The sequence below is a fragment of the Streptopelia decaocto genome (assembly GCF_964273445.1).
Source record: "Streptopelia decaocto genome assembly, chromosome: 1".
In the NCBI taxonomy this organism is placed as follows: Eukaryota; Metazoa; Chordata; class Aves; order Columbiformes; family Columbidae; genus Streptopelia; species Streptopelia decaocto.
The window spans coordinates 93641947-93669238 of NC_138663.1; the positions used below are offsets into that span (position 1 = coordinate 93641947).

At 37.7% G+C, this 27292-nt stretch overlaps 1 protein-coding gene across 1 annotated transcript in view; it reads right to left on the minus strand.

Annotated features, from left to right (window-relative positions):
- The window catches only part of GABRB3 (gamma-aminobutyric acid type A receptor subunit beta3), a 114560-nt gene that overhangs the window by 51861 nt on the left and 35407 nt on the right, over positions 1-27292 (minus strand). The gene's annotated exons all lie outside the window — the stretch shown is intronic.

The following is a 27292-nucleotide window of genomic DNA, read 5'->3' on the forward strand; positions in this document are numbered from 1 at the left end:
TATCTCCATCCTATTCAAGTGTGTACTTCACACTGCACACACACATCAGTGTGCATTTGGAAACCGAAACACAGACCTCAGAGCATGTGAAACCATGTGCATGGGATCTGATATTGGAGGGATGACAGACCTCTGCAGCGTGTGGAGATACCTGGTGCCATCTGCTTATGGACTGCTTCACCAAAAAGTGATGTAAAGGCCCGGGAGAGGCAGACAAGAGAAAGGGAAAAGGGAAAGGTAGACGAGGTAGATAAGAGCCAGCTTAGAGTGTAGTTTGAGTGGCATGATGACTCTGTAAATAGGAGTTGGAGACCTCTGTGCTTTCGCAGGTCTGGACCTCAGAGTATCTCGGGTGTGGACCAATGCTTCAGCATCAGGATTCAGGTGAAGAGGGAAGAGTTCATGAAGGCTGATGAACGAAGATGACACAAAGCAGAGGTAAACTTCTGCTTTGGTATCTAGACACTTGGCAAAACCAGGGTATAAGATACAGCCCAGGTATATGCAGTTGTTCAACCTTGACTGAAAGGAAGTATTAAAAGAAGATATTGATGAAAAGCTGCAACAGCACTGATAGTGTGCAGTGTACATGTAACTACAGTTACTGTTGTACTGAGACAGGATGAGAGACTATTCATAGTTTTAATGCACCTATGGCATGTCCATGCCTGGATAAGCATTCTCTAGAGCAGAGTAGTAGAAGAAGAGATGCACATTTTAATGTATTTCCATTGTGTGATTCAGATTCTGAACTGAGCTCAGACAGACAATTTGCAAATAATGGGCTAAATTCAGCTAATGTGATGCTATTAGAACTCTACAGGTTCTGATGGTGCTGCGCTGCTATAAAGGAGATGCACGTTTCTTCCAGAAAAAAAAAATAGAAAAAAAAAAAATTATTCATGTAGAGTGCTATGATGCAAGACTAAATACAACTCAGAATTAATCCTTATTATACCTCCCTCCTTTCATGGCAAACATTGTTTTTTTCTGTTGGTTTCTGCCTGCTAGATATTTCTTTCTTGTTCTATAAACTGAGTTTATGCTCAGGCAAACCCTTCTTTATTTTGTTGTGGGTTTTGTTTGTTTGTTTGTTTGTTTCATTTTTGTTTTGTTTTGTTTTGTTTTTGTTTTTTTTTAGTATTCTACCTATAGTCATCCGTTATATGGTCTATGCCATGGGAGCTTTATCCTCTTTGCATTATTTTTGTTCCTGAGTATATCTGATTTGGTCTGTGGTTTTAAACGCATTCCTCCATCCATGGAAATCATATTTCTTCCTCTAAATGTATTCTCCCAAACTTGTTTCTGCCACGGTGTGCTTTTTAGATTACACTTGTTGTTACAATATTATCAGACTAGAGCAATAGATTCCTCCTCATATATCTGCTGTGGATTTAATCTGAATTCACAGAGACGTAACAGTGCAGAAACTGAAATAGAACATTTAAGGTGTTGGAATCAATCTTTTTCCACAAGCCAGCACTTGTATTTATGTGAATGTGTTTTAATAAGTATTTATCTACCTTATAAAAGTGCTGTGAATAACAAGCAGTGATGCAATTCTGCAGGGCTGGTCTTGGGAACTTTGCTGGTTGCTGTATGATGGCTCTCGCCATACTTCCGTGCATCAACTGTGTTTATTCACTGTTAGATGCAAACAGTTAATACCTCACTTACCTAAAACTCTCCAAACCCCATAGGTAGTAAATGTCACTTTCTGCCTTGGAAAAAAATACAGACTATTGAAGACACCTAAGACCTAATTATTTTATTAGTATGCTCAGGTTTCAACATATGATCTGAACCACAAGGTTCAAATTTACCAGGCCCATGAATTCAACAGACAGAGGGAAGACGAAAGCTGAAAGACTTCCAAAGTTCATCTAAAAGCATTCTGCATTTTATTCTAAGATTTACATGCAGGTAGAACGAAGGCAACCTTGGCTACGGATCCTTCTTCCTGGCAGCTTACACAGGCTTATACTGCTGTATGTTTTAATGTTCCCTTATAGAACAAAAGGTATTCACCGGAGAGACAGTTCATTCAGGTCAAACTACCTGGATAATTACACATACAGCGTTAAGGAAATGGCACTTAGGCATGTGCAGACTTTTCTTTGAACTATGTAGATTTCAAACCAGTTCCTCAAAAGGACCTCAGGATAATTGTTGAGAGTAACTAAAATATCCATTAGTAAGGAGTGAATCACAATACATGCAATCAAACTAACCGATGCAGTCATTGTATTTGCTTATTTGTTTCTCTTTCAAACAACACACATCACAACTTTCCCAGGATGCTCAAACTTCCTTCAGATGGATTAGCTAAACTATTTCTAACCATTTTTTAAAACTCCCTCCTAAAAATAATTTTTAGAAATTTCTATTCTAAATATTGCATCTTTACTGAATATTTTATCCTTTTACTTTTCATGTGCAGAAAAAAAAGTTACTAACCTTTCCTCAAGACATACTCTTTAAACACAATACTTGAAAAACACTACGGAGTGTATACAGTTTCCTTTCACTGATCACTTCAACTGTGAAGTTCTACCAGAAAATTTTAATCAGAAAACTCTCAGCAATCTTAGTCCAGCAATATTGTTCTCATTCTTTAAGTTTTTAAACTACTAAGTAATTTCAAAAAATTTTTGCTGTTTTCTGTCTCAGAAGCAAACTGGAACAATCATAAACCACACAACTTCAGCCCTAATGTTTGTTTAAACATACAGTGCAGTTGTTACTGGGCCTGCAAACATAATGATGAAATCCCATTCATTTTGTGTACGTATCACACCACAAGTAGAAACAGCTTCGCAGAAAACACTACAACTGAGTTTTATCCTTTTGTACATGTATGATTTAGTTACAGCGCAGAAATAATCCATGCAGCAGAGATGCAAACAATTTGGAAATACAAATGCTCTGTTGCAATGAAGTCAGACAGAATAGCTTGAGGAGTGGTGCTCCCCCTCACTTGGCAATAAAATAAGTAAATATGTTTATTATCTGTTACCAGCACATGATACAGTGTCACTAGGTGATACATTTTAAACCAGTATAAATACAAGGAACACAGAATGACACCTATCTACAATAGAGATTGACACTAAAAATATTTATCTGTCATATGCCTTCACTGAAGCCAGAAGGGAAAAAAAACAAACCAAATCAAAACAAAAACCAAACAAACCCAAACCCTAATGCACTTTCCTTAAGAAGCCTGGCAAGTACTTCAGTCCAATGATGATACAACATTTGCACAGATATGCTTTTATCAGAGAACCCAGACTTACAAAGAAATAATGGAAATAGACGAAATGCTAGGAGGACAGCACCTTACACATGATTCAGCTCAGCAAGAAAAGTTATGTATCATTCTAGTGTCCGAAGACAATTTGGAAATGAAGATGCAGTTTCATTATAAAGTTATATATGAAAGGAAGAAAAGACTGGAGTAAAAATGCACCATCCATGAGGATACCTCTGTGTGTGCAGCCCTGCGAGAAAGCCAAGACCCCAGGTTTGGGGGGGGTACTGAGTGCTTACTTGTGAACACAAGGGAGATTCCTCTTGTTTATGCACAGTGTGACTGGGAAAACAGGACTTTGGGTATATTCTTGACTTCACGTATTTCCTTTGTAAGTAAACACGACTGGACTGAAAAACACCAAACTCACTCATTTCCCTTTCTCACCAAAAGTGTAATAAGACCCTATATGTTATCAAACTGTTTGAACCTCAGCACAGTAATAGCCACACATGCTGCAACAGTTTTAATGATTAATTAATATTCACAAAACCAATTTATTATTTAGTATTTACAAAATTGATTCTGTCTGGAATACACATTATGAAGCACCAGATGAATGGAAAGATGAAAAGAAACATGTTTAAAGGCTGTTTATATATTAATTTAATTTAATTTAATACGCTTGAAATATTTTTAGTAAAACCTTTATTTTTTACTTCAACTTTTGAGATGTAAGCCACTGTTGAAGCAAACGTAATTGACACCCCGTGGATGCAGAACAAAGAACGAGAGTGTTACTTTATACTTATGATATTAAAAAAAAGATAACAATTGAGTTGCCAATTATCTGTGTATTGAACTTGAGGCTTATTCAGCTTATTCCTAGAGCTGCACTACACTTCAATATTTCCATTTCAGGAAGACATCAGCCCATCACTAACTAGAGTGTGTGGTTAAAATCCAAGATTTGCTCATTTCTTTCTCATCCAAGATTTTATTATTATTATCTTTAGAAATGAAATGAATGTTAAAAAGAAGTTGTCTGCTTAGAAATAGCAAGCCTCTTCAGCTTAATGCATTTGCTAGGGGAAGCAGGTGAAAACACCTCTTTCTTTCAGAATCATAACTGTCATTTCAGGGTGCAAAAAATAGAAAGCGGTAGAATATCAGCTGACACAATGAATATCTGCATAAAAGCCATGATGCAACTTGGCTAAAGCTAGGGAGATGTATGTGATAGCTGAGGGCACTAGAGCTGTCAGCCTGCTATGCAGATTTTATTGTATTTCTCTTAAAGTAACACAGTTTATCTTGTGCACTACAGATACAATATTTTTTGCATTTGTTAGTGCTCACTTTCCTGTCAGCACTTTTACTTTGTCACCGACATAAATCTGCAGTATTAGCAGCAGTGGAATAAAGGTATGCAACAGGATGTAATGACTTTTTTAGCGGGTATCTGTTTTTCTGCTTGTTCGACTAAAACAGCTCAATGAAAATATTAAAGCGAATACGATTAAAAAGTAACCTTGTTTAGATATAAAAAATAATTACTCTAATCAAACTAGAGAATCTGCCAAATTTCCACCATGTCAAGTTTTAGTGAAGAAGCAACACCAAACTCCACGGGCAGCCACTTTGATGCTTCTGAGGATGCTTGACATACATAAGTGCACATCAGTTGCATCCCCATAAACATGAGATAAACACATTTCTTTCTTGCATCTGTCCTCTTTCGGTAGCTTTGGACTATTATGTGATCTCTGTCTACCAATATAATCCAGCTGGCACTAATTCAAAGACTCTGTTCCTGACAAAGAGTTTTCCCTGTGACAAAAATGCTTCATATTTTTCCCTTCTGTACTCCCACACATATTTGCATCCATCTTTGATAGCCTGTGAACTGTTGGACCTTAGAAAACACTCAGAAAGTTTGCAGAAAGTAAACTATTTTAGCTGAAGACAAAACTATTTCAGAACATTTTTATTGTCTTAGAAAACATTTTAATATTCACACTGTCCTCAGCAGTTAGTTTGCTGATGTTTCTCTCATTAGCAGAATATAAAGACCAAGAGCTGATCAAAAAGAGGACAAGAATAAAAAGAGTACCCAAATGTCAAATACTTGGGTAAATTGGGGCCACCAGTAAACACCATGGTGAAACCAGGATACATTTCACCAGTACACAATGATGATCTGACAACAGATATGAATAGTGAGACTACTAGTAAATTATGTAAATCACTTACTACTGATGCCAGAATAAGCTTTCCCCTTGTCTTTCATAAAACAAATGACAACATATATAAACAGAATGGAAGATCAGTGGCAATTATTAGTAGGAGATTTTATTTCCTTTTTGACATTAATGAAGAGACGGCACAACAAATTACAAATGAAAATTAAAAAATTCTGTCCAACAGACACTGTTTATTTATAGTCTGTAAAAATTTAACATAATTTCAGGTAGATCTATAATCCTTGTGTTATTTCTTTCATGCTCTGTGTGTACACATCACTTGAAAGAATATATGCATAAAAACAAAATAGCTTTTTTTGTGAAATATATAAAGCAGTCATGGAAGCACATTTGTCCTGAAATACAAATATTACAAATATGAGAAAGCCTTTTCAAATCTATGAATGTAAATATTGATTAAGATAACTTAGAAAGCTGATAATGTTTTTGTTTGGGTTTTGTTGTTTTCTTTGTGTGATTTGTTTGGTTTGGTTTGATTTCTTGCACAAACAAAATAAACAGTACTTATTTTACAAGGATTTCTTAGGATTTTTTCAGTGGCTCCTTACAAACAATTTCTAGTCCTCAATATAGTGTCTTTCAGTGTGTTACTGATAGCTCATTTAGTGCTTAAGGTTTTGGTTTTTTTCAGAGCACTCAGGATCTGGCACCCAAACACCAACTTGTGACCTTGCAATACAGTAACCCATCTCATATCTTTCAAGAAAAAGAACATTTTCACTCTAATGGATATTTGACACAAGATGACTCATGAACTGAACACTTGGCAATTTTAGGCAACCAGACTGAAACATCATTTTCTGAACCTTCTAGTAGCTTCCTGAATACTTGATAATAATACCAATTTTCCCACTTCAAACCATGGCTTCTGTTTCCTTTACACTTGCCTTTTTCCCCTCCCCTCTCCTTCTCCTCCTTTTCCCACCCCTGCCCACCTTCCCCTTTCTTTACTCAAATTCTCCCCTTCCCTATTCTTTCTTATAAAAAATAACACAGTTCATTCTTGAAGCCATTATGCAGTGAAGGCAATGAAAATGAACTCAAGTGGATGTTGGATGACAACAGGAATGGTAGCCCATGAGAAGCTCACCCAGGATACTCTTGCTGTATGCTAGTGCTAGTGTATCATACTCTTAATTCGCCAGCCCTGGACCCCTCTCAAGTACAGACATGTGATCATGAGTGCATATTTCAGTTACAGCTTCCATATTCTGAACACTTGTGATCATTGAAAAACTCATTCACAGCCAATAATGCCAAATATTGCTGGATATTAAAGTAGCAAATGCTTCCAAGGAAAGAAATACTACACTCTATCATAAACATCCAAAATGAAGCCAATTTTCTATTTTGTTGTATGGACAGTGATTCTAAATACAGGCTATGTGATGACAACATTTTCTTCTTTTTCATGAATGACAGGAAAAAGAAAAAGAAAACATCTATTACTTTCAGAGAGCACAAGTCCTCAGGCCCAGGCTCATCCAGCTGAATTTTAAGCACTTACATGAGTGAGATGCGTAACTGCCCCGGGCCAGTGGAGAAGACAAACTATTCTAGAGGAACATTTAGATCTTAGGCAAGCTAAAATGTCTGGAGGTGCACTTCTCTTTCCATTGACTGCATATGCAACCTAGGACAAATGCACTCATAATTTGGGGACATCATACAAACCCTAGTTCTGTTTCCACAGGCAAGTTACTCAACTTGGACTAACTAGGGTTGAAACAAAGCCACCTCTGAACTAAATACCTCAGCATCTGAATCAAATGTCTACTGCAAATGCAGTTTTTGTCGTTATTCCAGTTTTTGCCATACAGTTGCAAGCAACTCTTGCCTGTCAGCCCCTCAGCTGAAGATTTGATATTTGTTTAGAATGGGTTAAGAAAAAGCTTTAGAGTTCACTCTCCTGCCGCCTCCAGATGTTCTGTAAATATGAAGGATCATTCTTTGACTGATTACCACTCAAGACAGTAAATAGATAACTAACCTCTTCTAATACACCATACGCCTCTAGAAGAAAATTCATGACACATTTGCTTGTAGAAATTAAGCAAGAAATAACACACCTACTTCAGCTACAATTGGTTCTGGCAGTTTTACTTGCCAGACAGACTCACAGACTACCAGACAAGCATTGCTGTGTTGCTATCATCTAACAAACAGACTCCAAATTTTCATCCCAAGTTGGTGAATAAATTGTTTGCACACACAATTACTAGCTTAATTTTGTTAGACTATCTAAAGCTGCAATTTCATATTTATGGGAAACCCTTTTTTACTTACTTCAGGGAAAAAGAGGGTAAGTGAACAAACAATGAGAAGATAATTAAAATTTTAAAACGAATTTTGATTCACAATCAGACCCTAAGCCCAAACTGAGTTTCTTTTTCTTTCCAGAGAGGAATTAACTTTCAGTCTGGAGGACTTCTTAATCAGAAAGTCAAGCAAGTACTTCCACACTATAGTCATAATGTGGGGAAAAAAAACCTGCCTGCCAAGCAATTCATTACTACAGGTGTTAATATGTAGAGGTAAATGCACCTCTGACACTAAAATTCATTCTCCTGGAGCCTAGTGCATTTCTGCATCTTGGTGGCTCTGGCAGATCTTGGTGTATGTAGTCTTGGGCCTCCCAACCCCATGTAGTAGTGCCTTTGGCTGGCCTGGAAGCTGATTCACATGTCCCTTTGGTAGCTGTGGGCAAGATTCAGTTAGGAAGACACAGAAACCTACTCCCCTTGGATATCTAAGACTTCTCCACAAGACTGCAGGTAGGACACACGACCATCAGATGACTCCCTCCCTCTCTGGAGGCCAGATGCAGCACCTAGAGGGACACTAGATACCTGTAAGTGAGCAAGGGACTCCAACCCTGTCTACTACAAAATTAATACAGATTAGAAAAAAGAAAAGAGATAAGCCAAAGTTGCAGAGGCATTAGACTGAAATAGCTGACTGAGTCACAAGTAGCAGGCAAAAGCACAGGCCAAAAATTCTGATGTCAAACAAATTTCATGCCTCCTGTGTAACTTCTCCCACTTTCTGTTCTATTTTGCTAACTTAGTCATAGAAGAATCCCCTGCTGTTTCTGTATCAGGGTTTCGTTTTTTCTTTATAAATGAGTCAAAAGAGAAATGAGATAAAAGATGATAAGAAATACTTAACTCATTCAACTCCTTTTTCAGTCCCTGACTGTGATGTTCATTTGCAACTTTTCCACCCAGACATCCTCAAAATATGTTACCAGAATGGGAATTTCAACTCAAAGTTGTAAACACCTCCAGGTAAATAATCCTTGACAATATATACACTTAAAGGGTAAACACACACTTTCCTGAATGGCTCACTGCCAAAGTCTTCGAAGAGGGCAGGATTTTACCTTGAATAGGTAGACATATTGGTTCCTAATATCTCAATATACAGAGTAAATACCCAGCTAGAAACAGTATCTGCAAGAATTTATCTTGCAGTGCACAGAGTGGGCTGGTGGAGAATGGCAAAACTGGAACATTACTGTAAAACATAGAATCACTGAATCATAGAATAGTTCGGGTTGAAAAGGAACCTTCAAAGGTCATCCAGTCCAACCGCCCTGCAATGAGCAGGGACATGAGTTGCATCAGAGTACCTACGGACAGGATCACCAACTGGCAGGACTGAATCTGAATTCTACCTTTGTTTTCAAACATACAGGGAAAACCAAGACCAGCCTAAATACCAGCAGATGACATTACGAGTGAGGATGCAATTTAACCTCTCCAGGAAAACAGGTTAACATCAGAAGGCTTGCTGTACTGATGCCAGATGGGTTTTTCCAAGCATCTGTAGATCAAGCTGAAGGCTTCAGGCAAATCAGAGACAAATACATGGCAGTGTTCATAACCCACTCATAAACAGTACCAGGGAAAACCAAACCAACCAAACAAGCAGATGTAAACAAACCTGGAGGCAGGAATTCCTATGTTTCAGGTATTAACTGTGAAGTGTATTGCTGTAATTTCTCTGTGGTCAGCTACCACAGCAAAATTAATAGAGCTAAGCAGGACTTAGAACAATCTTGACAGAAGTGTGTGAAGTATATGATCAGAAACAACTTGTTTTTAAGTAAAAACATAAATTCATTTACACAGGCATGTCTTACAGACATGATCAGAAAACCATTTGTAAAATTCTAAATGAACATTTTTCTGCTTGGATCAGCCATGCTAAATGGGTGATAGTTTTGCCTTTTTTCCCTGCTTCCCCTGTCTTCAAAACTCAGAAGTTAACATAGTACCTCTTAATCGAGAAAAATGTGTGAGAAAACACAGGTCTCTTGTGCTGAGGGACAAAAAAAAAAAAAAGAACGGAATTAACCACGTTAGTCACAGTTCAGCAAGAGAACCAAGAAGCATAAACACTTTGGAAATGCCAAGACAATACTTCAGAGCTCCACTCTGCCTTTTTCCCTGGTCTATGTATAGGGTAGTTACTGCAGGTTCAGAAAACACCCCTACATGTCACCTCCACGTGAGGAGACCAGTGATTCCCAGCAGCAGGTGCTCTGCTGCAAAGCTGCTTCCTGCTGCTTCTCCTGTGCTCCATCAGCCAGATGCCTGGGAAGGCTGAACTGAACTTCCATTCACATCCTCTTCCCCACCCATACTTGGGTGGGAGAGTAGAGCGCCACACAGGTCTTGCTCTGCCTCTTTCTCTATTCTAGTAACAAAATGTATGGGAGACTGTCTGTGCCAGCGTATATGCAAACGTGTTACATCTCTTGAATCTCCAACAGAGATTAATCAAATCAACTATAAAGTGACCACATAAAGGATGCTAATGAGACAACAGTTAATATCACCAGCCATTTTAAACATTTTAAATACAAAGTAACAGAAGCAGAAAGGCAAAATTTGAACTACACCCAACACAAGAAAGAAGGAAACCAAAAAGTGAGGTGTTACTTCTTTTATCTAACAGGGATGATCACTGCCTTCAGTTGTAGAGATTTTAATTCAGACAAATGTCGCTGCTAGGAGTATTCTGAAGGGTATTTATCCTGCCTTTAAGTCACTCCTATCTTTAAGGCTTCTTGTTCTTCCACTCGGTTTAAAATGATTAGATACTCAGGCAGCCATTAGGAAGCAAATGTCAAGTTAACTCTGTCACTAGACAACGAAGACATTCACCTATACAATAAGCTCTTCTTCCAGCTACAGTGAAGACCAAAGCATTACACACCAAGTACAACACGGTCAAATGGGAGAGACTTGCAGGACTCCACACACGAGCAAGCTATGCTCACGTTTACTTCTTCCAAATGGTAAATGAGTCAAAACCTATTACAACAAAGAAAGCAATTGATCCTCAGATGTCCATGCAGATGAGTACCACCAAAGGGTTATAAAGCAAAACCTCTTCTATTTAATTATTCTGACTTAAATGCTCTTATTTCTTTTCATTGGGAAACTAATGAGTAACTTCTGAATCAATCACACTTTTTCCACAAAAACAAACAAAATATTGCCTCTAATTTCAATATACTTAGAAAAGGAAAAAATCATCACTCCAAAAGAAACCTATAGTGTCCAAACAGAAAATTAGAAAGAAACCTAACCTAAACGGATTACAAGCTAAATAAGATACTGGGGGAGACCATGATCTTCACTGGGAAGACAAATACTCTTCAGCCAGACTGAGACCCTTCGTGGAAAGGGAAAATAATAGGCCAACTCTCTTACTTGAAAGCTGCTGCATCATTTTCTGTAATTCTGAAAAGCTAAGTCCTCTCTATCTCCCAGCTGCTGCAGTAAAATATAGTATTTCTGGAATATGAAATAGATTCTCCAAGGAAAAAGCAGTACCCGTTTCATGCCAGCCATGGAAATGCTGCTTCACTGGTTGTTTCCCAATGACATAGTCATTGTAAATCCCAAGCATGAGCCTCACATAATCCCACAGCTCATTCTCCCTTGTTTGTAGATTCAATTATAGATGTGTAACTATTGCCCAGATAAGAAATGGGGAAAAAAAAAATCCAATTTACACAATAATGTAATTAAATTTCATAGTGCAAATGTATGCTGTTTATTTCATTTGTTTAAAATCTTATGCCAAACACTAACCTTCTCTCTAATAACCATCAACTAGCAACACAGAAAAACTGGGAAGAATGTAAAGTTATGCTGAGTGCTATCTGGTTGAAACTTTAATTTACGTGGAGGTCTGTGTGAATCCTTGGTGAGTGGTATGCAAAATTATTGTTGAAAGGATACACAGGGCACAGTGAAAGGGGATGAGCTGAGGCTCCATGTTCTGGGTCAGCTGTGTTTGGTACACTGATAATGCCACGAAGTTATTATAGCAATTGGCCAGGTCACTCTTGTGGAAGAAAAAAATTTAAAAAAAAAAAAAAAGAGTTTACGTGATATGTGGGCCACTGCGAATCTGTTTTGATTGAACAGGGATGGGGCTCCATTCCAGTACCTCTGTACTGGCTTGAATTTCTCTGTTCGTTTAGCTTGAGACTTTAATGTTCATTAGACTCCACAACGAAATGTGTACATCCTCCTTTAACCTAAATAAAAGCCTAGCTATTCCAGTCAAGTAGAGGAAAACAGATGGGGATATTACAGAAAACGGATAGGAATGTTAACTTTTTCGTGACTGTTTCCCAACAGCTCTGAAATTCCTTAATTTTCCTCTCCTGCTATTCACATCTTCTCCTTGGTTTTCTGCTTTTTTGACCAACAAGAGCAGCAGCCTGTAATGTAAGTAGTTTTAAAGGATTAGTGAGGTAAGGGAGTTGATCTGACTTATATTGAGCTTGGAAGCATAGAAACTATTGAACTGCAAACATGAATGTCAGACTCTTCATCATTGTTTACTGCTATGCTCATCTGCCTCCTTCTGACTTACCTTTGCTGGATTTTGAAACACACAGCAAAAACAGACCATTTGAAACAATTTTCTCTTTCCCAAGAATAATAATTAGTGTCTGGAAATTTCAAGCAAACGTTTTTCTTTTTATCACTTAATATACAACACTGATAAGGGAGAATTCCTCATTATAGACCTGTTTTTAATATTTAAATGATCTACTTTTTTTTCCTTACTTTTTTCTAATTTGGTAAGAAAGTGGGGAAAAAAAAGTTATTTAGCAATGTACCACAGGAAAAAGATCATTTAAAAGATCTGAATTTTAATAACTTCAGCATATTGAAAATAATAAAGAGATAATTAAAAGGATAATTCAGAAATGCATTCATTCTAACCACTCATTGCAGCATTGGTGTAGGGAAAGTCACACATCACCTTGAAGTAGTACAGAAGACCAGCTTATAAAGAGCCAAAACAACCTGGATGCATGTTCACATCCTGATGCGTAGTGTGTAGTGTGTGGCAATCTTTGCTTTATACAGTCAAATGTAGATACAGGAAGGGTAACATCAATTTATGACAACGACCTTATTCAGATACAGCAAATCTAAGTTTCTAAAGCCTTCAGGGCTCTACAGTGTGTCAAATATAGTTACATTCTTGTATTTAGTGGCCCTGAAATGTGTATCCTAATTATGTAAATACCTACATTTTACATAAAACTCCTCAAGGACTACTGGCAGGAAAGGGAGGCCCACCTTTTGTATACAGAAGCATATGTCAGAAAGTGGAGATCCCAATCTTTCAGCTGTTTTTAACCCAGGACTAGAAAAAGGCTGAAGTGCTTGAGCTTCCATGAGCAGAGCAATGACTTTCCACTGATGCTTTTCATCCATTTACCAAATTCAAATGGGGCATAAATGTAACCTCTTGCACTACCTGGGAAACTAAGATATTTTTGAAAACATATCCATCTCAGCCCAGAATTAAATTAGTCGCTGTACATTCAGCTACATGGGAATGTGCCGAGGATGACTAGCCAGCTGGGGATTATTCATGGCTGTGAAACCTGCTCTCAGCATTCACAGCTGGTAAGCATAAAGTGCATGGCCTTTTGGCCATCTATATTTGTACCACTCTGCTTAGAGGGCTTTGCATCTGCTTAGCATTGGTCAGGTCATTACATCAGGCATCAACGCTTCCCCGTAAAATAGAATGATTGCCTGAAGCGGTTTTAATCAGTTTGTAACTGGAAATGTTCCATACAGGTCAATGGCTATCAGTTGTTGGAGTGTGCCTAATGTAATTAGCATGGGCTACAATTGCTGTTTTTGACTTAAATAAGGGCCTTTTTGCTAAAGGCCACAGCTTTAGCTGAAAAGATACTGAACTGTCTCTTTCTGGTAGCAGTGGCACAGTCCATGGAGGCTTCATTCTCCAAACCATGAAATTTGGACTGTTTAAAGAAATACATTACACATAAATACTACTGGAGGGAGAGGAGGAGGAGGGGGACGTTTGGCTTTCTTTAAGTCAATACTCTGCTTCCCTTCCTCTGCAGAGTTTAGGAGTTGCCTTTCTCTTATTAATCAATGCAGAACATGTATTGATTAACACATGTGGAGGGCATGAAAGATGTTACTGCTGTTATCACTTACCTTGTAAAGCTCTCCACAGTCTGTTCCCTGTTATGCCACACATTATTCACAAGATAGTGATTTTGTCCTCTCAGTCTTTTGGGCTCATTTGTCTTCTTTCATCAGAATCTTGGAAGAATAGTTTCTGGGCTCCTACATCTCTACAACCATAAAAACGTTCATTTCATGAACTAAAAGGACACAACTTTTCCTTCAAGCTCCCTGCAAGCTTCCAGAGTTCCTGCAGCTCCTCCTCAGCTGAACCACTGGCTGGTTTCTGCAGCGCTCTCCTTTGTTTCTAGGTAGCTTGGTAGTTTAAGCAGACCTTGTTTTGAGAGGCAGGCCACACAATTATTCTGAGGCAAACAAGACAACTTTCTCCAGGCTACTGATAGCGGCTGCTGCCCTCTCATTGTGTTTTACATATTTAAAGCCTAACTTCCATCACAAGGTAAAATTAGCACTGAGGCGGATAATTTTTTAAAGCATCAGTTCATAATGTTAAACAGAGCAAGTGACTTTCCCTTTGAATTTGCATGTTAACATCCATCCCCACAGTCTATGTGCTCCTTGTTTTAAAAGGCAATAGGTGGAAAAAAAAGCCAGGGAGGCAAAACAGCAGCAAGCAGTAACAGTGAACTGAAACAGTATTTAGTACTACAAAAGGTCTCTTTTAATTATTATTACATAGCAATGTTAAAGCCGTACCTGAATGTATTGGTTTAGATTAGGCTGTATTTGGTAGCTACTGTACAGAACAGATATTAATACAGTCTTCATTCTGTACAATCTATGCTCTAAAAGACATACTAAAATGCAAAAAGGATGTTTGGGAAGAAATACAAATATAACCAATTCCACTGATATACTAACCTCTCTGCATATTAAAATAATAGTCAATTATTTGTGTGCCATCACCATTTCAATGCATTGGAAAGCAGAAAGAGGTCATGAGCAGCCTGAAGCCTTCCTGATGATGGAAAACTGCATCAAAAAAGGTGTGGGCATTTTTATTTGAGTAGCAGAAGTCGGACAAAGATGACAATAGCTCCTTTTGTGGAGGATTAGAGAGAAATCTGATAAATTACAAAACCAAACCAGCCACAGAGGATACAGCTGCTTCCAGAATATGAAACACACAAAGCGAATGTGATGGAAGAGAAAGAAGCAGCACTGGGGAGATTCCCAATGTGAGAGTTCTAAATTCAAACTTGCTGGGGAAAAAAAAAATTAAAAAAAAATTAAAAAAAAAATTGCTTGAGTGTCTGTACTTAAAAAAAAAAAAAGAAAGAAAAATGAGAAAGACATGAAGAAAAAGAGAAAAGGAAAGACAATGTCAATAAAGGATACTGAAGTAAGGTTGGATCACACAAGGACATTTTAGAAATTTACTGTAGAGTTGCATTGGCAATTACAAGCAGAAACAGAAGAAATAAAGTAAGCTGTAACCTTAAAAAACACACAAAAATGAATGGAAAGGCAAGGCTGGGGCTACGTATTTATCTAAGGATTGTTCAGTTGTGATCAAGAAAACCAAGCCCTGTGGATCCAAATGACACCAAAGATCAAATGTTGACAGTAGTTAGTGCTGGTTCAGACCTAGACAAGAGAACTCATGAGAGAGTTTAACTATCACATAGGTACAAAGAGAATGCTTTGGTAATAATTACGGAAAGAAAGAAATTCAAGAATAGTAACTTGTCTTAATAATAGCCAATGCAGAACAAATCTTTCTAATCACATTCAGCACAATCCAAACTTGAGGGAGGGACAGGTCTTTGGTTTTGTTTGTGGTTTGCTTTTTTTAACCACTATGTCTGACATCATCATTAATTATTCAATGCAGGACTCTGTTGGAGAGATATCCCAGTCTATTTCAGATGACCAACCACTGGAATTACAGCCCATTGCCAATAATCTGTTCATCCTGCTGCTTCGAAGCCTCTGTGTATTCCCTCTCCATGATCTTTGCACTCCCTTTTTGCTGTTCCCCTCCTGCCATTATTGGCAGACAGGTGAACATTTTGAAGGCCAAGTATGAAAGTAAGCAAGAGAAGACTTACTCTGAAGTCCCTCTTTCTCCCTATGATAAGCTCAACAGACACTTTCATGGCTTCTAACATAACTTCTCTACTTGCAATTTGGGGTGCACTCCCCCATTTCTGGAAGGAAGAGGAGAGGGAGGGAGCTATTCAGGACTGATATCTTTTGCCTGTTCTCCTTATCTGTTTGTAGACAAGTGTACCTGTGCAACAAACTTCAGAAATGTTTGCTGTTCACTGGCTCTAATGTCTGGGAGGTGAAAAAAGGGGTACTGAATAGCATTTCCACCCAAATACATCTACAGATATATTGCATGGGCTTAAATCTAATTGTAAACTTCTAAAAAAATCAAAGAAAACTTCACTCCCTCTTCACAGCAGGGAGGCTTCACGGGAGCAATGAGTATACTCCCAGATATGCTTGTTTATAATCAAGACCAAAATGCTAAGTTTCATAGGCAAGGTCTATTATATAAATTAACTTAAATAGTTCAAGCTGGTTTAATTTATACTGAAAAGATCCCATTAGTATGTACATTCTTCAAACAAAAAGAAATCTGTCTACAAGTGCAGGGTGTATTTATGTGTATAATTAGTGTAATTGTAATAGCTGCAAAATGAAAATCTGTACAAACACTCAAGAAAACATGGAGTATCCAATGACAATTCCCATTCCTATTGATATAATATGCTAACTGGCTGAAGAGCTCCTTTCTAAAGACTTTTAAATGTGTTTAGTTTTAGAAAGAGCATGAAATCAGCTGAAATCTTTTGCACTGCAGGTCATTTGTTTGAATCCAGTGCAGGTTACAAGAGCTAGATAGTTGGTCCAATATCAAGTGTGGTTCACAGCTTATATGAAATATTTTGTTCCTCTTAATGAAGTCTTCAAGAGCACAAAACAAAGAAGGTTAAGGCAACAATGCTGAGAGCTGTTTAAGAACTCTTTTGTTTTAAGTTTGGTTAAACAAATTCACGTTGTCTGAAACATTTCAGTACATTCCTACATTTTTGCCTGGCCAGAAGTCACACGGAAGAAAAGGGGACAATATACGTGCTCCAGGTTGAAGACAGACCTAAGTTAGCTGCTGAATAAGACCTGAATTTCACCCTTGTAAGGAAACTCAGCTGGGAGGCCAAAGTCAGAGAGAACAAATTATCTCTTCGTCCTCAGACATGGCTTCCTCCAGACCCAAACAGCATTGTATCAGCAGGGCCTAGGGAGAATTTTGCATTGGTGACAAGATGTGTGCAATTTTCTGTCCAACCTAGGGAGAGTGATAATACAGCAATTCCCTCCAGGTGTCCTGGGCTTCTGAAATGAGCTCCTGAGCAGATTTCAGCCTTGATTTCCACCTCCTGTGTAATTATACTGCTTTTCAGGATGTTAACATCATGGTCTGTAAACAAATTAAACCTTTAAAATGCACAGACAAAATGCTGAATGGTAATTTTATTTCATATTTGAAGGGTTGCTTGCTGGAATTGAAGTAATATAGGAGGATGGAAACTCTCTCAGAAGAGTGGGGTAACCTCTCCTAATAAGACCTTTGGAAAACATGTACCATTCAGCCAATTATCTAAGAGCTAAGAATAAAATTCTCAAGCAGAAATAATTGAATTGTACCTTGAGATAGGAGTCCCACTTGCTGACTACTGTCTTCTATCTGTCTGTTATGATGTATGTACTCAAATGATATGATGATCAATAAAGTAATGGAGATCTTTTAAAAATAATCTGGTTTTCACCATAAGGTCTTTTCAGCTAACAGCATTCTATCGCATCAGCAGCTGCAAAAGAATAAACCAAGGTATTTCCTCAGACAAACCTCTCGCTTCAGTCTGGATCATGGCTTGGTCGACTCCAAGAGAGTGTGGTCCACCAGCGGACGGGTGATGCAGAACCAAGCTGGCACCAGCTGATCATACCCTTCTTTGCCCCAGGGTGGTGGGCTTGGCTTCCAGAAGGAGGATCTTGCTATGCCTGGAAATTGGGCCCCTTCAGCTTCCTCCCATCCTGGCACAGGACTGACTGCTGATACCTGTGTTGTGCATCAACAGGAGACTGCAACCCTCAGGGCTACCACTCTGGTTCTACTCCCTTCACAAGCAATGAAAATTGTGTTATAAAGCCATATAGAAACATAACTACATATCCAAAGAAAGGATGACATTTTATGCTACTGATGAGTAGCCCATAGGTCAGCCCACATCTTTGATATCTAAGATGACAATATTAATATTTCTATTATCTTTGAGAACCATGGTACAGAGCTACCCTGAGGAGTTTTACGTTATTTTCTGCACATGGTATTACTGGGTTTATATTCTAGTAGAAAATAAAATTCATTCTTTTTCTGGCATACTTCAGCTTGCAAGAGGAGCACATTGTGTGAACAAGAATTCAGAGAAAAAAAAATAAAAGAAGTCTAGCTGTTTGATATGATAATTAATTTACCATAACAAATGGAAAGACAAAACTTTTTGCAGGTGGTGATAGACTTAGTGTTGCTGATAGCAAATTTTAGTTTACTTTCGATACAGTCACTGCGTAGTAACCTTGAGTTCATTTTGCCAAAATTGGTGGATAAACAGTCTGTCAACTGGAATAGATGTAGCTGGCTATAGGTAGCTGGCCTAGAGTACTCACTTTTGAAGTGGTGAGTGGGCAAGGCTTGTCTTCCATTTGGGGGCACAGGACAGGACAACACCATTCACATTCATCTTTGCCTTTACTCTGTGGGTTGTCCTCTATTTTTTACACAGGGCATACAAAATGCTAAATAGTAAACATCTAATTTTATCTGAGCATTTATGTTTAATGAGGTCTGCATTGTCCCTTCCCGTACATCAAAATGGATCATTTGCCCCAAAAAAAATCTTAAATGCAAAAAAAAAAAACAACCAAAAAAAACAGGAAATGGGGGCCGAAAAAGGGGAGGACTACAGAGTAAAAATTAAAAGAAAAAACACACAAATATGGTTTGACTATCTAAAACAAACCCCCAGCTAAGAACTGTTAGCTTCCCTACAAACAGAGTTGCTCACTTTTAAGTATTTTATAAATCATTATTCTGCTGGCAAACAGTACGTAACCCGTTAAGCTCCTACAGATGTTATATCTACATCAGAAAAGAATAGCTCTATTTTTAGCCACAAACATGTTCTTGTTAAAGAAAAGCAAAGTAAAGCCATGGCAATTAAACCTAATAACTGTGCACAGCAGTCCTGTCAGGCTGCCTCTCTATAGGTGAATGGAAAATGCAGGGGGACTAAAAGCTCTGTAGCTGAAGTAAATGGCACAATTTGGATGCTTTTCTGATTTGGATTTTTTAATCTGCTTTTTTTAGGGGAAAGTAGCTATGCATCTGAGATTTTATTCTAATAACAGGGAAAACATTTCAGTGGGATTTATTCCTTTGATCCTACAACTTATTCCTTCCAAGAATTATAAACACAGTGAGTTTCACTTTCTTAGAGCATGTTCTGCTATAGAAAAGAGGAATGAGAGCAAGACGTAATCATTCACTATTTGGCTCTTAGCTTTCCTTCCAGGATTCTCAACTCCACCTCTAGTCCTTAGATCTTCAAAACAAAAAACCTAGGCAGACCAAAAAAAAGAAGAGAACCACCAACAACAAAACAAAACCCCCAAACAAACAAACCCTTAACACAACAAAATGTTTGTTTCTTTTTCAGATATTGCAGACATTTCTTATTAGCAGACCTTTCTGGCCAAATCCTGAGAGTGCTTTGTAAAGCCATTTGTAAGATATGAGACTCAGGATAAATAGGTGTTAATTATGTTCTGAAGAGTCTTTTAGCACTTTTTGCCATGTTGTATCTCCAAAAATTGTCTGTTCTGGAAACTTCAAATAAACTTCATCCGAAGTGAGATGTAGCTGAAAAGGGCCATTAGAAAAAGCAGGAAGGCATTCTGGGATATTATTTGTTGGTAATTAGGACACTAAGAAGAATCATAGGAGCTTTGAAAGATTTTTAAAGGATGCAAAATAACTGGAGTCCTAATCCTTACACTTAACTACAGGAGAACACAGCTTGGAGGAAACATGGGAGGAACAAGATTTTTAAAATGGTGGAGCTGACCTTTGTTCCACCCCATTGAGACATATGCATTTTCAAGGCAACTGGCAAGGAAGTTTTACAGCCAACATTTCCTTAAGATGGTGTTTTCAGGATGACGGTAGTAACCAAATCAGGGAAGATTACTTCACCTTTTCAATGGAAAAATGTAATCCCACTGAACTGGAGAGATTTAGCAAGTTGACACTAGCGCCCTGTGCCGCATCTTGGGTCTATGGAGATGGACCGAAGAGCTCTTCCAGGTGCTGTTACAAAGGCCAGAAAATAATCATGGCACTTATCAGCCGGGCTCCTGAAAGAAACACTGGGCACCAGCGTCCAAGGCACATCTTTAGGTGTTTTTCTCCAAGGATGAGTTATTACAGCACTTCTGCTCACAGACTGTGACAAGAGTCATCTGTACGTGGAAGAAAATGACTGATACCTGGCACATCTAACCGATCTTGGCGCACCTGTGCACGTTTTTCCTTTTGGGAAAGCCATGATCAGTAGCAGAAGGCTTCCCAATGTACATTTATATAGAGTTGCAGGGACCAGGTATTTCAAAAAAGGGGGAAAAAAGGCTTCAAACAGCAGCTAACACAAATATATAGTCTCAAGATTCAAATGTTAGAGTTCCTTCTTAAACTGAAGGGGTAGAACTAGTTTATTACCCCTGAACAAGCCTAGGCTCTCTCGTAGCCCTTTGAGAGTCTCCATGCAGTGTTGTCTGTGTCCAACCACTCTGTTCTTACACTCCAGCCACAGTGAGCTTCATGGAGAGAAGCACCATTTCATATGACATTCTGTCTTAGTCAAATGCTTTGCATCCAGATCACTATCACAGAGGCTTCATTTTTCTTACTTTCAGAGAGCACATGCTCCTACGCAGTCAAACCCTGAGACTGAAGTATCTCTTCATCTATAATAAAGGTGTATCACAGCAGTGACAGATACAGATGCTGTGCTAATAAACACCGAGGACTGCAACTTATTTGTTACAGCTTTGTATCTCTGAAGGTCTGCAAGGAGAGGATGCAGAAATCAATACATGCAGACAGCAGGAACACCGAGAAACTGCTGAGGTTTACATACACAGCTCTGAGAAGGCTGGGGGAGAGGCAGGGGAAATGGAAAACCATGAGGAACCCACAGACCCATGAAAACTCCTCTTCAAATGTTTTGTTCCAGCGTCTTGCACAGAAAATATACAGAAAAGAAATTTCTAGAGGAAGAAGTCTTTGTTAAGCGAAAAACATAGTTCAGAACATATTTCAATAACTAAAGGAAATACAAAAGTATTTCACTCACAGTGAAATAATCATTAAAAGAAGGGGAAATTGAGTGTTAAATACAACTAAACCACAAAGATTCAAAAGCACTGAAAAGTGTGTTATCCAAGCAGCTCTAGGTCTGTCCAAAAGCTATTCATGTGGAACCACATAAAAACCAACAACAAAATAAAACCCAGTTCAGTGACTCTGAGATACCCTTTTTCGCCAGAACAAAATGGCTTCATTTTCATAAGCAATACAGAAAAATAGAATTATTTATATTCAACTTTTAAATTTTTACACTAATACCATCTTCTGGGATCCACAAGGAGCTTGCAACACAAGCTGTAACTTACACCAACCTGACTAACGGCAGAAGATGGAAGTCAACCTTCCACAATGCTTTACTGAGAACCCCTCCATTACATTACAAAAGCTCGGTATGTCACACAAAGGCACAGAGGTTATGTGAAATAAGACCTACACATATCTATGAAGCGGCAGAGGGAGAAAGAACCTGACCTTAAACTGTTAATTTAACAAAAACACAATTGTGCTTTTCAGCCTGAAGCCAGTGTCTGAAAGTACGCTTACATAAGTACAGTAATAGAGAAAAATGGTTTCCATGCAACATAGCTAGATAATCTATCTGAATAAGAAGCTATTTTTAGTTTTCAAGAAAAATGACTTCTTCAGATGAAAGCATCACTTTCACTATGCTCAAAAATTGCTTCTTGTCAAACAGTGATAAGTATAATGTCTATCATGTGTTTACATTTTGCATAGATTTGATATTTTACCTGATACATTTCTTAAATGCTAAGTTTTATTTAAATACATATAATCTGTCCTTGATAGTAGAATATTTTATTCCAGGGGGTTCTATTTATTAAAATCTATAAATACAAGGTTTTCTTTGAAGACAATTGCATCGTCATGTGCTGTGAACAGAAGTCAGTGATGCTTCTGTGATACTAAATGCAATTTTTAAAGACACTGGTGTAATTTCCTTGTAAACCAATTTTTCACAACAGCACTGTACAACAGCATAATAAAGACTTCTTTTTTTTCCAGCTTACCCTTTAAAGACCTCTCTTTGCCCATTTAAAAATTCTTTTGCTATGCTGAATGCATGGCACTTACATGCAATGCTCACCACAACAGAATTCAGAAGACAGTATTAATTATCATCACAGATTTGTATTAAGAATGCACTATAGGATTAATTTAAAACAGGATCCCATAGCAGAAGGGTCTGAGTCAGTCCCTAAACCAAAGTACTTACTACACCAAGAAAAGTTAAAGAATAAAAAAGAGAGGGGAGCACGACAGCAACAGAAGTTGTATTAGTGTCACAGAGAGAGTGCCATGCTTTCTATATATAGATACGTAAGGCAGGATGACAAAAGAAGTGGGAAGGCAAAAATGGCAGAGAAGAGGGAGCACAACAGGAGAGGGAATGGTAGAAAAGAATAATGTATTAAAAACAATTGGCTTATGTAGACAGTGGATGGACAGATGATCACAGGTGATGGATGTCCTGCAATGCCAGTTGTAAGTCAGCAACTCAACAGTGACTACCCTCAGCCCAACCCACTAGGTGAAGTAAAAACAGCCAGGATTCCAGGCAAGTGGCTTTAACCAATAAAGTTTAATTAACGAACAGGAAAATAGGATTGTGAGTATCGTCACTTGATGCAGAGGTATCACTCAGCTTCTCATTTTCTGAGAGCAGCTCCTTATTATCAAGAGCTAGTGGTGACCACCCTGACTGTTCAGATTTATGTCTTCCTATGATGATCAGTTCTCACGTGTATGTCAGGAAAATCAGGGATTTTGTTCATATATATTCAGATGTAATAATGCAATTCAGCACGACCAATTTCTCCTGGCAAAAGGAATAGTCATTCAGTGTAAACACTTTGTTTACAACTCAAACTGAAAAAAGTGCTCACTAGCCAGCTCACATATGGCCAAAGCATCTTTATGTGACAAAGGAAAACTCCCTGAAACAAGAACAACATCAGAGTAATGAACAAGCAAACAAGATCTATTGCCCTAATAACACTGTAATTAGGATGGCATATAAAAATAGAGATACTTTTAAAGGAAAATTTGTGGGAAAACTTAAACCCAGAGCAGTGACTATTTCTAGAGGAGAAAGCCAGAAACCAGAACTCCTAAAGGTAGTTGACCCCAGTTCTGGGAAACTTCAGGTTTTCAAAAGCCAGCAGGTAGTTCTCTCCTGCTAAGTGAAAAACACCTAAAACCAAAATCGAAAGAATACTCCCATAAACCTGTAAAGGCTTGTTTCAACTTTCTGTATCTGTATTTATCATTGCATACTGTCCCCTGGTTATGCCAATACAAGTGATACAGCACTTCCTTGTGAAGCATGTTAGTTGAAAAAATCACCAACTTGGATGTACAAAGCACTGCACTGTCACAACCACCAGACTTGCACAGCTGTGGCGAAGGTGAGAGAAGTATTTTAAGGCCATAGCAGGGAGAAAACAGCAGAGCCAGTGGAATAGATAGTGATGTTATTGCATACTCACCTCCTACAGCAGTGAGCCCACTTTTCCCTAAAATGATATGTCAATATGTTATCCTTAATTTTTTTTTTTTTTTTTTTTGTGAATTTTGGTATTGCTTCACTAACACTAAATTCAGAAAGGCAGTTTATGTTAAGCCAACCTTTGTTTCTGTTGAATGGATTACTAAGATAAATTATTATTTTCAACAGTTCTGATATCAAACACACAATGGAAGATTTTTTTAATCTTCCTTTATGTTGTTTCATGTGTGTTTCATAATAAAAATTTTCTGCCAGGGAAAATATCATTGATGCATCAAAGCATCACAATACTTGTAACAGTAACACAATAAAACATCAAAGATAGATAAAAGTTGAAGAAAAAGTAAGAATTAAAAGGAACAAAAATACAACTCTATTCATGAAGGAATACAGAAGAAAATAATATAGCCTAAGGCTTTGGTTGGATGGTCATAGCAAGTAGTGTTTGTTTGTTTTTCCATTTTACACAGCCTTATTTTTAGTCATCAGTCTGGGATGAAGGATATGCTCAACAAAGGATACGTAGCTCTGCAACACAGAAGAGTTTGACTGGCACCTGAGGCAGCAAAAGCCAGAAAACTCTGAATAACCATTTTGTGCATGTATGAGGAAAATTGGTTTTATGAGTAATGGGGCATTCAGGCAAAAACTTTTAGTTCCCTAACATCCCTGGGTGTCTAGTAGAGGAACTAGTAGATGGGTACTGTGCTGGTCACCTGGGAACCTGGAAAAAAATGATGCATCTTGTGGATCTTTCCCTGCAAGTCTTTTGCAGAATTCATAGCAATACACTCCATCAAGAAGTGCATGTCTTTATGATATACACAAAAAACCTTCCCTTAGTAGCTGTAAATTCTTTTTTTTGATTGCTAATATTATTTGCAAGGTATATAAGGGGTTTCTGGTTTGTTTGTTTGGGGTTTTTTGGTATGTTTTGTTTTTGTTTTTGTTTGGTTTGGTTTGGTTGGTTGGTTGGTTTTTTTAGTTCTCCTTTTTTAAAGTTCAAACACTACATTTTAGCTGTATTTCAGTTGAGATCAGCCTGAACATCGCTACAGCAATTGCTGGCACAGTTTTTGACCAAATATGTTTGGACTGAGACAACTTGGTCATTTAATTTAATTAAATTTCTCTACTCTTCTCCCTTTTCCATCATGTATAATTTAAGCCATGTGTAGAATCTCAGATTAATGCAGCAGTGAGAAAGCAAATCTTTCTCCTGGCAATTTCTTTAAGCAAATCTTATAGTTAGTGTTAATAAAGTGAGTCGGGTACTGAATGAGAACAATATTATGTTTAATAGTTTTTAAAACATTGTGCATGTAAGGAATACTAAAAATTCTTAATGTTAGTACGTCAGTGGTGTTACTTTATACTACATACTCTTCAGCTGGCCCCATTCCCAAGCATATTGCTGATAAAGCACAATAGCTGAAATCATTATGCTACTAACACACTTAGGATGTTGGAAGCTCAGTATGTCCTTAGAAGCTGATTGCTATTATTAGCATTTGCCTTTTGATGCAAAACAATAACTCCAAATATAATTTAGTGCTATAGAAAAAAAAAACAAAACTATACACCAATTTCATCTGTGGGTTAAGTCCAGTGAATATACATGAGGAAGACTTTGGACCAATTTATCAGCTAAATCTGTTGTATTATATATGTTCACTTAAGTGATGATAACTTTATTTTGAAAAGTGCTGAAACAGCACAAAATAAGCAACAAATCTGCATGCAGCAGAAATTGCAATTACCTGAGGCTCCTTGAAGCTCCAAGTCAGTCTTCCTTTGCTGTCATAGAGAGATTATCATGCAGGATTTCCTGATATTTTGTTCTTTGTAAATTATTAAGGCACACTGTGGGATTTGTGTTTGTTCCCCCCCACCAGTTTTGAAGACTCGTATGTTGAAAAACATGAGAATTCTGTTGTGATGTAAAAACCTTGCCTGTTGCTATTCTGCTATGTTTTGGGTTCCCTATCTCAGCCTTGGAGCAAATCAGTCTTCCTGAAGCTACCTGGCTGGACTTCACCTTTCTGTTAAACACTGAGAAAAGTCAGGGTACACACACATACTTCTGCATCACAACAACCATGACAGCAGTCATTTTGCCTACAACAAATCTTCCATGATCAAAGTTCCTTCCTTGCCTCCCATTTTTAAGGATAAGAGTAATTTGTAAACAGCATTCTCCATCCTGGCACAATTTAACTAGAAACCGATTTACTTCCCTTACAACCTACAAACCTGCAACAAGACAGGAAGATAGCACAGCCAAGGCTGAAAGGCTGTTCTTACAATCCACTTAATTCCCTTGTGCACACATGTAGCCAATCCCAATCTACCCTTTCAAAACAAAAAAAAAAAAGAAGAAAAGGATTAGTCAAATAGACACTCGTGCTTGTATTAGGAAAATAGAGAATGAATGTTAAAAACTGTAGAAACAAACTGCGTGAACATCACTGAATGTTTCTTAAAGTGTGTAATATTGACTATTCTATGGGTTAAATGACCAAAAGGATGTTTTAAAATAAAAGTTATATTATGCACTATGCATTTGTAGAATCAAATGGCATCAAAGGCACTGAGGACATTCCAGCTCTGAAAGGGGGAAAGAACCCAAATCCAAAAAAAGAAAATTCAGATATCCATGATCTGACAGGCCCAGAAGATATCATAGCCATATATGAAACTGATGCTTTCGATACAGATTTATAGGCATTTATATCAACCAAGATGAACAGAACAATAGTCAAAGTTATTACAGTGTCAGAAGTTTTCTACTTTTCATGCTATTGATTAACTATTGGCAAAAATTAGTTTACATGTCTTGCATTTTTAAAAGCAATCTATGTCTACTGCCCTCCGCACAGTCTGAGTCTCTGAAATTACATCTACTGATGAAGAATTTGAAAAACTGTTTCAGTGACTGATACTTTCTGGATCATTAGGAGCTGTATACAAAGAAAGCAGTACTTCAATGTTTACTATCAAAAACTGGTTTTAAGTAAATATGAAAAAAGATAAAAGAAGTCTTCTTGAGTGGGACTCAAAATATCCTGGGCAAAAAAGATCTCACTTTTTTGTTACAAAACAGAAGTTTCCTAATGGGATTTGAAAAACCCATCGGAGAGGGCGACAGTCAGGGCACTCTATATTCTGAGCAGGAGAGCAACCAAAAGTATGTGCTTGAGTGGCAACAGGATGGGGGAATCTTTTAATGCAAATTGTATCATATAAAGATTATATTATATTGCAAAACCTGATAAAGTTATGTAAAAAAATTGTAGGGAA